This window comes from Corvus moneduloides, chromosome 10 (genome assembly GCF_009650955.1).
Source record: "Corvus moneduloides isolate bCorMon1 chromosome 10, bCorMon1.pri, whole genome shotgun sequence".
Lineage (NCBI taxonomy): Eukaryota > Metazoa > Chordata > Aves > Passeriformes > Corvidae > Corvus > Corvus moneduloides.
The window spans coordinates 10,613,155-10,628,615 of NC_045485.1; the positions used below are offsets into that span (position 1 = coordinate 10,613,155).

A 15,461-nucleotide genomic window follows, 5' to 3' on the forward strand; every position below is an offset into this window, starting at 1 on the left:
TTAACTCTTGGAATAATCTCCCCAGGGAAATGACAGATCCCCCAACACTGGACACTTCTAAGATTTGCCTTGACTGGCTGCTGGACCATCTTGTCTAGACAGTGCTTCTCCCAAGAAAGGTTGGACCAGATGATCCTTGAGGTCCCTTCTGACCTGTTGTTCTGTGATTCAAACCCCTTCAGATATACTGGTGTTCACCATGCATTTCTGACAATTCATGTTAGAGAACAAATTCAGTGGGTATAAACTGAAACAGGTGAAGAACAGTGTTTCTGAGATCACCTGGAGAGAGAGACCTGATTTGGCACAAAGCTTAGCTTAGCTTGTGTAGTCTGCTACAAGAGAGGCTAAGAGAGGACATTCTTGCTTGCTCTAAACATTAGAGACACAGGGGAGGTGGGGAATAGCTGCTTAGGCAGGAGGGCAGTGCTGAACACAGAAGAGCATTTCAAAATGCTGAATCTAAAAGCAATTTGAATGAAAACTGGAATTAGAATTCAGTTCACTGTAAGAAGGTAAAAAAAGAGCAGAAGATAAATGAGTAAAACAATTTTGTTGCTAGCTAATGTAAAGCCTGTGCTGTGTTATCTTTTAGTGTCTATAAAAGCAGCCCTGTCCCGTTGCTCCTGTTGCTGGATGATTGGGGTGCCTGTGGAAGATCACCCTTGCAGCCAGGGTGAAGCCAGTGTTAAGGTGCTGTTACCAGCAGGTTTCTGTGTGTGTGTGAAATTGCCTTACAAGTGGACAGGATCAATGTTCGCACCCTTGGGATACGGAGCAGTGCTCAGCCACAGTCAGATGTGCTCCCTAACAGGTCTGCAAACAAGGGCTTTACTCTGAGCTGAATTCCTCTTCCTCTTTTTCATTCTTACAAAACAAACCATGAGGTCCTGCATACTCTTTTTTCCTCTCATACTATTAAATTTTCTCAGAGACCTCTCAGGTAGCAGCCTTGAATGCTCAGTTGGAATAGGTGATAGCTCAGCAAATTTGTGAGCTAAATGCTACATATTTGTACCATACCTGTGGTACATTGTGTTCTCCATAACAAAATTAACTCCTTTTCCTTCTCCTGTATGAACAACAGGTCATCCTCTGCCCTGTTATGGCTACAATGTCAACAACAAATTTGAGCCAGGGACAGAGCTGTTAAGCCCTGGCAAGATAACTGAAGCATGCCTTTCTTAGATATGAAGCAAATGTATCTACCCTAGAGAAGATCTGTTACTCTATTTTTCCTCAAGCTAATTGGAGGTTTGTTTTGCAATGTCTTAGCATGGCAGTTTAGGTACTAATGCTGTCACACACGTCCCATAGACTCTAACAAGAATACAACACACCTGAAAATACTGAGTGCTGTGAGTGATATTTCTGTTGGAATTCATGCTTACCACAACTAACTAGCTAAATACAGGGGATTCAAAGAGAGGATTAAAATGATCCTGTCTGACAGGAATAGCTACAGGCACTTGTATTAACTGGATTATTGATCTCCATAAAGTACTGAATAGCGAAATAGAGTTTTCTATATTTTCAGAGATAGTATTCTTAAAGATGTCTGATTTTTCAAAGGGAACATAAAATGTGACTGAAGCATTTCCATTAAGGAGAAGACAGGACCTGCAGGGTGTTAAACTAGTTCTTTGAGAGGCTGAAAATCTCAGGAGGGAAGCAGAGCACAAGCCACTCTCAAAGTTCTAGAAATTGATTTTCTTTTCTCTCCCTTGCTGCATTTTACTAACTTGGGTATTGATGACATACATGCTATTTTAATGGTCATGTCCAACACAACAAAACACCCATGAACTGTATTCGAATTAGTCTTTACCATGTATGAATAAGTTCTACAAGTCTTACCTTCAAAAAATATAAGTTTTATAGGCTACCCTTAGGTATTAGACAGCTATATCTGTAGCTATAATAAAAACAAAGAGTGGCACTAGCTGATAAATTGACATCTAGACAACTATAGCTTTTTGAGAGGGTTGCTACAATGTTCCTCATCATGAAGTACCCTTCAGAGTGGAGCTGCTTGACCTAGCTTTGCAATGCTTCCTCAGCCAGGTTTTCTTATGGAATATGTTTACTCACTGGTTATAAAGATTTGGCTGAATAAGGACTGTATAATCTGGATACTTAATCATGGAAGCTGCCTTATTTATAATATTGTTTCTTATCCAGATTGTCAAAAGAGTTGGTAACCTGACAAATATTCCCACTCTGTAACTATTAACAGTCAGGTTAGAGAAAGCAGTCTGCAAAAACACCTGTACAGGAGCTGTTGAAGCCCAGATCAGCAGGATGTTGCTACAGGTAGTGTTAAGGTTAATGTGAACGTGATTTAGAAAGATTTGCACAGTGTGGCCAGCATTTCACAGAATTTCCAGTTATCCAGCAGCATCTACCTGATAATCTCAGTGTCTCTCAGCACAAAGTCAGTTTGCTGCTACTGAAAGTCACAACAGTAGAGTAACTTGTGTGGGACATGAACGCTCCCGAAGTCAGGACAACAGAACCTCCATTTATAAATGAAAGGCAATAAATTTTCCTTAACTTTATCAGGAATTATTTTTGAGCAAATGCATGATCCTCTATCCCTGTGCTGTATTTCTGCTCAGACACTATGAAAAAAACCAAGGGAATGTTATCAAGCCTTACTTCAGCAGGTCTCACATGCCTGGAGAGGAGCAGACTGTCACTAAATCCATTAAGGTTTGCTCAGGTGAAGAACTGAACTGATACTTTAAGCAGAAAGCAAACTATGGCAGTGACAGGCAAAGAAAGTGCAGCAGTAGAGTTGTAGTAGGCAAAGATGCTTTGCTACCAAGGGCATGTCATGCAAGGTAATTGAGGGTATGAGTGGACACAGAGCAGCTCAGTTGAATTAGATTAGAGCAAAACCTGTCGATAAACAAGAGGTGAGGACAGGAAAACTAGGAGAATTAACAAGAGGAAAAAAATATTCTTTAAAAAACCAAAAAGGTATGTTATTGTGAGCAAAATGAAACAATAATCAAATCAATGCTTTTAGAAAAACTTCTGGTGCTTTTTTAGCTGTGCAGCACAAACCCTATATGAGAGCAGTACCTCTGGACCTACAACCTCTGCTATTATTTCTCATTAGTATCATTTTAGAGTCTTTACTTCTCCAGTAATATTATTAGAAATAACAATAAAAGCAATACCATGTATCCTCAGGGTTGGTGCAGGCTTCAGACTTTCAACAATATATTTTTTGGGAGCATTTTTAATTCCTATCTTAGTATTCACAATCCTTTTAGATAAGCATAACTATGAGAATATTGCCTTTTCTTTTCTAGCTATGGTTTGGTCACCTCCTGACAGATTCAGCATCTAGTAGACAATGTAAAGAAGTATTGATCTCTCCATCTCCTGCTCCATCACTCTGCCTCTCTGGGCTAAAACTCCAAGCACTACACGCATTATAAAAGAGATATTCCTCTGCTTACATGTTGCCTCCCTACTGCCTTTTTTTTTTTACCTTCCCACATTCCAAGATATCTGTTACAACTCCAATTTGTCAGTGCAAATGCATTCAGGAAGCTGCATCAATGTGGAGTCAGTAAGGTACTATAATTAAGGATATATCTAGGCAAATCCTATAGCAGGACTTTAATGCAGCAGCTTGAGATTTTGAATGTCCAAGACTCTGACTTAAAGAAAATAAAATAAAAGGGTTATCTATTGTTTCAGTATCTTGAACCTATGCAGGGCAGACCCCTACAGAGCTAGTGGTGACTTGCTCTGGGTCAGCTCTCAGTTCCAGCCAAGCAATCTCCCAGAGATTGGTGCAGTCAGGACCATCAAAGCCAGGAAGTCAGAAGGAAACAGTTCAGACTGTTGCATTTGTCCTTAACATTTTGTAACCGCATACCTATGTTTTGTCACTACATTTTATTTTAGCATAAACATTTCCTTTGGGCACCTGGACTTCACAGCAATGGGATCTTTTCAAAGTACATGATCCAAAGATGTCATGCTTGCTTCAAACTGCTTGTAGATGAAACACCAGCTTGGATGAGAAGTTTGATGAACAGGTAAACAGAGTAATGGGTAGATTATCTTTCATGTAGTAAGCAGCAGCCACAGCAAAGTGAGTGCTTTGTTAAAGGAAGGGTAGCAGTGCTTTACAACAAATGATTCTTTATTTTAAAAACTCCAGCCACTCCTCTGTGTTAACAAACCTTATTTCCCCATCTCAAGGTGCCCGTGGACAGGAGCTGGATGACATGTGAGCTAGAAGATACATGGAGTAAGCCATGGTTCTCTTTTTTTATCTTGATCTGACTTTGATTTTCACCAATTTCTTGCCTGGCTCAGTATATATCCTCAAATTTATTGTTGAACCTTGATGCTTTCTCTTCTGCAGTAAAGTGCAGTTTGACCTGTTAGCTTCTCCTTTTAATAGATGTTTATGTGAAAACCTCAAGACATCAGCTGCACAGCACTCTGAGATAAAATATTCCTTGATGAGAGAGACATGTAGTGATTATGCCTCATAAAGTATAATAAATTTCAATCCCTACAACATCAGCATGGGTACACATTCTATTCTCTGTGAGGCCATCTCCTCATCTAGGTTTCATTATCTGCTTGCAGACTGATCTCATTTTGTTTTTAAAGTGTAAAGAAGGAAAAGGGAGTAAAGTAATTGTGACAGTGATAATTTGCAACCCATGCCAGAGAAGCCAGTCCTTTGGAGTTGTTGTTTTGTGGTGGGTGAGGGAGAAGGTTGTAGGTGATAAAGCAGGTTTTCTGCTCCTGTAGTTGTCTTGTTCATTTGGTGCCAGCTGAATGGTGGTCCCTTCATGCCATCAGTATCTCTACAGCCTGTCTGTCACAGTGGGGAGCAGTGACAGTGCAAAAATCTGAGTTTATGTTTCTCTTTTTTGTAATTCATTAAAGGTGAGAAAAAGGCCTCTGTGCATTGAATTACTCTGATGCAGAATGCTTTCCAGCAGTTTATAAACCTGTCCTTTAGGGTTTCAGTGATAGCCAAAAGAGAGCATGCATTTTTTTGAATCTTATTTTCTAGATTCACAGAAAAAAAAATACCACAACAAATATATTCTTTCTTTCTGCATCATGGTGTTGGGGTCCCTCCCCCCTGCCATGGAGCCCTGGGAGAGGGGCCCTGAGGGGAGGCACGGGGTTTCCCTGCCCCTGGTCACCTTTGTTCCCCATTGGTTGTTTGTGTTCCCCGGTATGGCCAAGGACCCTGGGGTCCCGTGACTGGGGGAGTTCCTGAGCTGAGCCCCGGCCATGCGGCTGGAGAAATAAACATCTCTGAAACATCTACCACGAATCTGGCCATATATACTTCGCTTTCCACGAGACTCTTGGTTTGAAATATGCTTGTTGCAGTAATCCCCGCTGCGACATCATGGCATTTCAAAAAATATCCATGTCATTTGTATCAATGTATAGAAAATTATGTGCTTGCCTGTTGAGGTGGGATGATACGTAGTAACAGCCCTTGTCTCCAGGCTGCTGAGTAATTTAAATAATCTTTCTTTATTGATGGATCATGTCAAGGCCTAAGAAAAATATCATTGTGCTGCACCTGAATTTTTTTATAAATAAATAACAGAAAGTGGGCTAATGATATTGTTTCTCACAGTAATTGCATCAATTAAAATAAGAAACACTGTGGGAACTTCATGTCTAAAGTTTTTGTTTAAAACCTGAAGAAATCCACTGTGAGCCTCGGGCTCTCTCCCAGGTGGTTTACATAAATTTGAAACATGGGAGTGTTTCAAAGCACTTATGCAACAGCAATTAGGTATTTAATTACTCCCTTCTATTAGATCCTGTTGTTAAATCCAGTTCATAACCCATGAACATTCTGGGCTACCAAGGCAGGAGCCTCAAACCAAGCTGGAACAAACAACGTGCTTGGGCAGAGGCCATTAACTGTAGTACTAACCCTTGTTTATATATGTAATATGTAAACTATAGTAATGGTGTGCTGAGGAAAGATGGGCGTGTTGATTGCTCTGCAGCCCTAAGAGCGAGTCCAGCTCCACCAGGCACTTCATCTTATCAGTTCTTATGTGCACTGAGTTTTGAGTCCATGAGAGTCAGGCAAGTGGCACTACCAGGCTCACAAAAAGGGCTGCATAAATGGACTGTGCCACTTTCCATAAAAATAACCTCTGACTTTGAAGAGCCCACCCCAAACACATCGCCTTTCCTTCTACGAGATAAAATACTCATCTTTAGCAAGCTCTAAAATAGTTTTCCACCTGAGGCCACTAATAACATAGGGCTCAGAAGTTAATATATTGACCCATACTATAAACTAGATTTTTAACTGAGTATTAACTGGAACCTGGTAAGATCTCTGCAGTAAATGAGGTTTGTATTGAATAAAATGGCTGACATGGAAGTAGCATGAATTTCTTAGTGAGTTTGCTTTAAATGTGCCTTAGGAGCTCAGTAACATAAATCACAGAACTTCCATTATTTAATTTTTAATCACAGATTTTAATAGCTTCATAATTCACTGTTGTTTTTAATTACCATTCATATCTACAAAAAAAAACAGGCTCAAAGAAAAAGAAATCAAACATCAGAACCTGGTTTTGATTTAGAAACATTCGTAGTATTAAAATAGAACAGTTGCTCCTAGCTAAACTGTTTGAATTATACATGAATTCATTTCCTCTGGTTTCCGTGGTGCTATTTTGGAATATTTTCTTCAACCATTGATTTACATTTTATGTTCAAACTGAAATTCCACTTCAATATTCAAAGATATTAGGTCAGCTATACAATTTATTAATTCATGAAAGTAAATGCCATATTCTACCACAAGTGTCTTGTGTTGGCTGCTCGCTGACCAGGAAGTGCCACAGGGACAGTGAATCAGAACATTTCTGGGGTGTCTGCAGAAATCTAAGATTCAGAAAAGCAAATGTAAACCCCAGTGTGCTGTGGGTAACAGCCAGCCAGGAGGCATGTCAGAGTCCAAATGGCATCCTGAGGCAAACATGCATGCTGTTAACTATGCCACTTTGGTTCATGGGAAGAAGTAAACTCATAATAATAATAGTGCTTTGTCAGTCATTTGTTTTTTTCCAAATCTAAACTGCAGCTGATGTATCTTACAGTGCTATAGAAGCTAGAATGCATTGGAAAAATTTCCTGATCCACCTCAGTGTAAGTACAGCCAAGAAAAACTGTTCACTGCAAAGGAACAACTTGATTTAAATTTTGCATTTCCTTGAGTCCAGTAGTGCTACACCTGCTTTCAGCTCAAACTTTTATATTTCACAAGTATCAAGAGGCAAAGAGAAGCCTCCTTTTAATTTTGTGTCCCAGCCTGATTTCCCTTTAGCCTATCTCCCTGCTTTCCCACTCTGGAGCTGGGCAGAAACCAGCATGGAGAACGGTGAGGTCACCCTCTGCACCCACAGGAGTCCCCACAGCCAAAACAGTGGGGCACCATCTCCATTGGAGCACCCAGTCTGGATCATTCTCCTTTGCAACACTGACTGCAGCTGTCTTTGGATCTGACACTCAGCAGAGACTAAACACAACTGCTGCAACGTCAGAAGTCAATCATGATGGATTAATTAAATAGAAGTTAAACTGCTGTCATCCCTCTTCATTCCTTCTCATCAGGACATCTTCCTCCTTCATCTGCAGCAGAGTTCAGCTGAGGCAGAGCAGAATGCAGACATGTAGCTTGCACAGCTACAGTGGGAAGTAGATGTGGGTACATCTATGTATATACACAAAGACATATGTTTTAAATAGATGTATATACATAGATATATATACACACACACTGAATAGTTGTCACTATAAATAAATAATGTAAAGAAATGCCATATTTACAGATAAATCATAAGCTCTTGCTCTCCAGAATCTAAGCAGCTTTTCTGTATAATTCGGAGGGGGGGGGGGGGGGGGGAAATATGGCTGTATCGCCACCTGGAGGATCCGTGTGTCCTTATCTGTGTGTCGTGACCGCCTACGCAGGACGGGATGTGTGTGGTGTCTCTGAGCACAAGGGTTTAATTGTAGAGGAATGAAGTTCCTCGCATTGAGGTTATCATTAGGGGTAAATTGAATCAGCTAATTGTTTAGTTACACCTTTTATCAGTCTTTGTACCAGAATAAATAGCTCCAAAGCCTAGACACTTTGTTTATTACTGTGCTCTACAGATGATGTCTCTGTGCCTTCAGAATAAATCCTGTGTGTCTCCTCTTGCTTGAAGGAAGAGGCAGGAGGGATGATGTTGGCAATGGAAGGGGTCAGAATTCAATGCTTCTTTTCAGCTTTTTTTTCCCTTTGACTTTGACTCGCAGTTTTAGGACCCTTCTAAATTTTAGTGTTAGGAAAATGGGAAGAAAGCTCTATTTCAAAACCAAAAATTAATTCTAAAATTGAACCTGTTTCATTCACCCTGAGGAGATCTAAAAGCCTGAAATAAAATCCAGCCAAAGCCATTAAGTATTCTCATGCAGACTCTTCCCCTTCCTCCCTGCTGCCAGGGAAGAAATGGTTCCTTTAGTAGAAATGATCCAAGAATGAGGCGTAATATCCCTTGGACTACAGAAAGCATGACCATCCCAGCATGGGCTGCACAAAATGGACCCATCTTCCATTTATATATTTACAGGGACCTCAGCAGTGCTGTCCTGGTGCACTGAGGATTCTGCAGCCACAGTATTGCTGCAGAATGTCAGGAAGGGACACAGCCCTCATCACACTGCCCTCCTCAACTGAATGAAACAGCTTTTTCATTTCTCTGACAGCTGATGAAGATCCGTCCTGAGGATGGTTTCACTGTGTACCAAGGATGAACAGTGGGGACCTGTGGATATCTTCTCCTTACCAGGTGTGAAATGGGTGTTCTGGGTCCAGGAGCCTGGTCAATAGAGAGAGGCAATACCCACAAAACTGGTAAATGCAGTACACGGAGCACCCTGAGCCTTTCCCAGGCAAGGAAAGAAACGACTGCCATTTCCCAGAGCAGGCACTGGGCTTTTCAGGCCTGCCAGAACTGTCGCAGAGTGGCACCAGCCCAGCAGGGAGCACCCCAGCAGAAGCATTCAGCCATGCCAGCCGGGCAGACGCGTCCGTGTGAGCTCCTGCCCTGCCGCGGGTCAGCACTCGGGATTCAGCAGCCGAGGGTAGATAACTCATACAGGAGCTGGAGCAGAGTGTGCCCCAAATAATGCTGCCTTTCCAGCTCTGCGCAGAGGGAGAGAAACAAAGAGAGGAAGGGCAGCGTTTTCCCCGCTCTGCTCCTGCCCCGGCGGGGACGCACGGGCGGTGCCCGCCGCAGCGAGCCCCGGCTCCATCGGGCGGCACCGCCGGCTGCTCCGGCATCAGCCCGAGCTTTGAGCTACGTGGGCATTCTTCTGTCAGGCTCCCACCCCGCGCACCTGAGCAGTTCCTGCCTCAGAATCACCACATTCTACAGATTCCTGGTCTCCTGTGCCACTGCATGGCCACACGCAGAAATGCAGGTCTGGGAAGGAGCCTTTTGTGCCTCTTTCCCTGCGATAACAACAAGGAGAAAAATAAATAAAATTAAGGAGGCTGTAACAGTGACAGCAAAATGATGAGCAGACACCACTTGGAATTATAAAAATTCCTAAACACACACATAGACACGTGCTCATGTGTAGGTTTTCCCATTATAATTTTTGTTGTATTATATGTTCTTGTTTGGGGAAAACCGCCTTTTAATAACCACTCTTTCACAAGAAGAAGTAACTTTAGTTCCTGATCATTAGTGAAACATTTATTTTCTTTATTGTTATGTCTGGACAGATGGCAGTCATTCCTAAATATGTCTTTATAGGACTAAAAATAATATTTTAAAAATAATGTTAGCTGAAAATAATGCTAGGTAAAGCAGTATCATGTACTGTTATATTCTAATTCCCCAGAAAACAGATGCCAGCAGCTGCAGCACAGTAGCTGAAGCGCAGCATTTCTCCTTGTGTTAACCTAGACATTGCAAGGGGGCAGCCAGCCACAAAAGATGCTTCCCTCCAATTATTGTACTTATCTAGGAAATAATCTGAAAAGGGCCATCTGACAGGTAGGATGCCATCTTTCTATTGCTAAGCAACCCCTGATATCTCATTTCAGGTGGAGTGATCAGCTTCCTGAAGAGCAGACAGCTGAATTTAAAGAAGCCTTTTTTCTTCTATATTTCTTTTGTTCTCTCTCTCTCTCGTTTTTCTTTTTCATTTTTTTTAACTACCCAAAACAACTACTGATGGTCCTATAATGACAAAAAATAGGACTGGGAAGAGCTTACTAGCAAAAGACAAGCAAAATATGAGCTGCAGACTGCAGTCAATATGACAATGTTGATAATGATGGCACAAATGACCTCCCACTGTAGCTGACAGTGATGGTAAAGAAAATTAAATGCACCACTCTAAGCAGAAAATGTGGATTGGAGAGAAAAAGTGAGAGAAAAGTGGGAGGCAGACTATATCTTCTTTACATCATGCCTTTCTATTCCTTTTCTTACATTTGGTTTTACTTTCTCTCTTTCTTCTAGCCCTTATCTGGCAACAATTCAGCAGCATATGTGTTGTGATTCAACATGTACTTTACCTGCTTTTGTTGCTTGCTAAGATAAGGCCCTTAGTGCTACCTTCTTGCTGGTTCCTTGTTTTCCTTTCTCCTTGTCTCTGGGGTCACAGGTGCTCTTCCAACAGCTCTCGCTTAACTAAGCAGGTATATTTTTAAATTGACAGTGTATCTCTAGTGGTGTCTTGAAACCAATTGTTTACACAGTGGTACTTTTCAGTATGACAAATGTACCTACAGCGCTCTGTCTCATGTTGGCTGTTTTCTCCTTGAACCTTTGTGTTACAGCATGCAGAAAGCAGTTTCTTGTGGATGCAGGGGTTGCCTTATTCTTTTTTTTCCTGACCAGAGAACTATGATGCCCACACTGATTTCCAGTCGATGCAGATCGCAAAGGACTCAGTCAAAATTTTCTCCAAACAGGTCCAGATCTTAGATCAAGTTCCCCCACCAGAGAATAGAGGGCATAGCACAAGATCTTCCTTTTCCTGCTTGCCCTCTGCCTTCTCTGTCTGGATACTACAAGGTCAATCCATAATCAAGAAGCTCAGTTTAACCTCTTGAACTCAGTGACCACTCAGCAGACATCATGCTATAAATAAGGATATTCTTTCCCACTTTCCCAGCCTCAAGCACATACTGAAGATACAACCTAATTCAAACATGCTAGTGCTTAATTTAATCCATTGTCTCTCATTTATCAGTAGCAATACAGAAATTTTCAGATGCCCATACAGATGTTGAGCAGAAATGATTTTACTGAACAAGGTCAGAGCTGGAATGAAAAAATGCTCACACAGGATGTATTTGCAGTTATCTTTCCAGTTGCAATGAGTGTAGATGCTAAAAAAGCTAGCAGAGAAATTTTTCCAGTTTTTCCAGCCTCCTGCGAAAGTCTCCGTTCTCACGCAAACTAGCTGAGAAATGGTTTGCTATTTTGTAAACTATTTTGCAGGTACAGGTTGTTGTGGAATACTGTGGATATTGTTTTGGTTCATTGAGAATAGTATTTTGAGAATGGTAACTATTCCTTTCAGCCAGTCACTTTGATGGCTGGTTGACCGATGGGCCAATCATGTCATTTTTCTATTGCGAACCAAGTTATATAAATGAGTTTGTAATTAATTAAATAATCACATTTGATCCTGGACTTGAATTCTGTGTCGTTTTTCTCACCGTCCCTCTGGACAACAGTGACAAATGAGTACCTGGAGTGAGTATGGCTTGAGTTTTACTGCTCTTTCTCTTTTTTGTGAATGAAGGTAGCAAAAGCACCAGTCAGTATAAGGGTGAACACCAGCATGGTGGGCAAAGCAACTGCTGAAATTATGGTCAGTTTAAGGACAGTTTGAAAGTATATAACTGAGGTCATTTAGGCAAAGAAATAATTAACACATCAGAGAATGGTGCAAGGGAAAATTCCTGGCAGGGAGGAATCTGTAAGAAACCAGAGGGTTTTGTGGTGCAGGGTTGTCCCCTGTAGTGAATTGCCTTTATGGAACCACAATTTTCTCAACAAGGATCTCCCACAGGGGAGAAAGAAATCTTCCTTTTTTAAAAGACCTCAAAATAATTCAAGCTGTCTGCCAGTAATTAAATCCATTACACTAGCAACAGGTGGTAAAGCTGTAATTTTTTCACATCTGTTATCATTTTCATGAGTCAGTATGTATTCATTGCAAGAGCTGTGTAAACCACAGAGCAGAGAGGGCTGGGTTGATGGCTGTCATCCAGGCAGACGCTGTGCTCAGTCCTATAGTTATCTGGAGAGCAGAGCTGAGGGGATGTGAGAATATGTGGTAGGCAGGAAGGGATTTGGGCAGGATTCCAAAGGGTAGGAAGGCAGGGATTTAAAAGGGAGTGAAAAGATTTCATAGGTTCTTTCTAGAGAAGAGTAAGAAAGAAAAAGTGAGCCTTGGTTGTGTTTAGAGCATTAGCTTGATATACCTTCCCTAACACAGACTTTGTGTGTGGTCTGGAATATATTCCTTGGTTGTTCCAGCTTAGTAAATTTAAAAACTAAAATCACTGGGAAATTTCATAGTTGCTGAGGGCAACAGGCATAGGACAGCTCATATGTATGTAAGTGAATTTATCACAGTCTCCAAACCACAATGCATTTGTGCAAAGTGGTTGCTGGGAATAGTGTGCCATGGTGAAGAGGTCTGAGTATGTTGCAAAAAGAATTCTATTGAAGAGCTTACTAAGACCGAGAACTGCATTTAATGCAAAGAACACATGGAATGGCCACAGCTCTGGGTTGCTCTGTAATGCAGCAGGTTGTACATATCACTAGGAAAGAATCCTGCTACTGGAATGTGCAGTGTCCTCACTGCTCTGGAGAGCAGCTGCAGCTTTTTGCTGTACTTCAGGATACTTGACTTCCCAAGAATATTTTCCACGCCTTTTCCACCTTCCTCCAAACACCACTCCTTCTTTCAGAGGGCAAAGGCTCTGTAATTTCAGCTGTCTTTTCCTTTTCTGAATACTGGGAATAAGTATGTATGGAGAGGTGAGAGAAGTTCACAATCATTTATGTCTAAAAGTAGTGACACAAGGTTTCAGGTTTTGTTTCGGACATGCTGCCTTTATACCTCTCCACAAAGACTGGTTTCTTCTCTAGTAGTTCCTTTCATGGCATAGGATACAAAAGGATACTTTTTATTGCATTGAGCTACAGTTTCGTAGTGAGTAAATTATTGTTCACTTAAAGAATCTTTAAAAAGCCAGCTTAGAACAAAAATATATGTAATTGAGTTACTGCTGGAGGAATTTCTTTAATTATATCTGGTTTCATGGCAATGAATAGATTACTGCAATTCTTTTAAAAGAATCATCATTTAACTCTACTGGAATTTGAACTAACAAAATTTTGCAGGTCGTTTAATGTTAATGACTGTCATTAAGCTGAGGCTACTTGGCTGAGATCCACAGTAAGGGGCAGGGCTTATCCAGCAGATCTTGTCTTTTCTGGAAGCTCACCCATGGGCAGAACCACAGATCACTCAACTCCTAACCACATCCTCATGGAATTGTGTCACTGTAAACTTCCATGTGGCCAAAAGACCGACAGGGACCACATCTTTTCTTAATTAATAAAATTAAACAGACATGGGAAAGTAATAACCCTTAAACTGTCCAAACCTCAAAACAATTATTGTGGAATTCTGGACAGAGATAGAAATGGGTGCAGACCAAGTCGGCCCAGGCATCCTTCTCACCCTTTTCTTGCTCCCTTTCATATCCTTGACTTTGGAACTGGCTGCTGTCAGTGTAGGCAGCCCCCCAACTCAGGCATTCTTGTCCAAAGGCATCCCAAAAGTGTCCAAAGTCCCCAGATACAAGAGGATGACCCCAGATCCTGGTGTGAATGCCCTTTCCAGCTGTGGATCACTCGGACCCCTCTGCCAGGGCAGCAGCAGGGCATCCAAGCAGCCTCATCTCATTATTCCAAGGAGAAAACAAGCAGGGGAAAGGAGGGACTCTCTGATATCCAGTTCCCTCATTCTCAAAAACTGGATAACCAACCCTTATTTCGTGGAAGAGTGTTTGCCCACAGAAGGCCAAAGTCATGATTGAAGTGTGAAATAATTAACTTCGGAGTCTTGTGTGATTGAGACTGGGATTGATTGATACAGGGATCTCCAGGTTTGTAAAGGAATGAACCAAAGCAGACCTAATGGGTTTTGGGGAAGGGTAATTTATTTGTGAGGTTTAGCATTTTTATTTGATTATTTGTCTAAAAGGTTCATATGATGGAGTTAGTCTTCCTGAGAAAACATTGAATGTTGCTCAGTGATTCACTGACTGCTGGCCACAGCACTCTTTGTAACTGATTTATCTGAATCCTTTTCAAATACTTCCCTTTATTAACATTTCAGCAGTTCCTTTCCTATGTGAATTCGTGGTAGTTATGTGTTACTCAGGAAGATTGTAGGAAAATGGGTTCAAACACGATGATTACATATTGAGCAGATGAGCTGTCTCAGGTTTATGTCACAGCCCATCTGCCTGTTTGAAACCGGCTTCCTGCACTGTGCCATTTCCTCTCCATCGGGCAGGCTGGGAAGAAGACTGCTCATGCTGCATCTTCATTCTGTTTGAACTTTCTAGAGTGTTATTTCACATGCACACTTTAAAGTTTGTATTTCCTTCTCCAAATGTAATTGTAATCTCATTCTCTTTTGGCAGCAGGTACTGTTGCAATAAAAGCTGTTCATTCTTTATCCCACTATCTTCAGTGTAGAAGCTGAAGTACAATATGTCAGCTGGAGAAGGGCAGTCTGAGGTAAGCTCAGGGTACACACTTCAAGGCTGGATCCCACAGAGATCTGATTTGTAGTGAAAATGGTAAATGTATAGGTCTTGGTCCTGTGTTCAGCACTGAAGAACTTATATACTTGAATTTGGGCTGGGATCAGACTGAGATTTAAAGTGGAGCTTGATCAACTCCCTTCATCAGGCTCCCATTAACTGTGAGTATTTAAAATGAAAATATTTTCCCCACAGGTTTTACATTTTACTCACTCTTATTTCCACTAGTCTGGGTGACTACTTTGCATCATGAGGAACCAGCCACAAGGTGTCAATATAGTGCAGCAGATTCTCAGTAAGGGTTTGTTGCTACAGCATGCTTTGACTTTCAGTGTAATTAAAATCTGCCTTCTGATAGGATATTTGTATGACTAATTGCAAAAATTCAGGTCAGATCACATTTTCTGTACCTGATTCATTTAATTAGTGAAGTCTTCTCATGCTATGATTGCAGGGGTATGAGGAGAAAAATCAGTATAAATGACTGAAGTAAATAATGTGATAAGCCACAACTGCTGTAGCACTGTGTTTTAGAAGGAAAGGCTGACAAACTGGCATG

At 41.3% G+C, this 15,461-nt stretch overlaps 1 protein-coding gene across 4 annotated transcripts in view; it reads left to right on the forward strand.

Annotated features, from left to right (window-relative positions):
- The window catches only part of DAW1 (dynein assembly factor with WD repeats 1), a 269,838-nt gene that overhangs the window by 229,349 nt on the left and 25,028 nt on the right, over nt 1–15,461 (forward strand). For 2 of the 4 annotated variants that reach the window (XR_004241999.1, XR_004241996.1), the window contains 3 exons: nt 3,925–4,058; nt 4,225–4,273; nt 8,788–11,738. The gene's annotated coding sequence lies outside the window, so the exon portion shown is untranslated. Of the gene's footprint in view, nt 1–3,924; nt 4,059–4,224; nt 4,274–8,651; nt 11,739–15,461 lie in introns of those variants that run through there. The other 2 variants (XR_004241998.1, XR_004241997.1) reach the window with 2 other exon arrangements.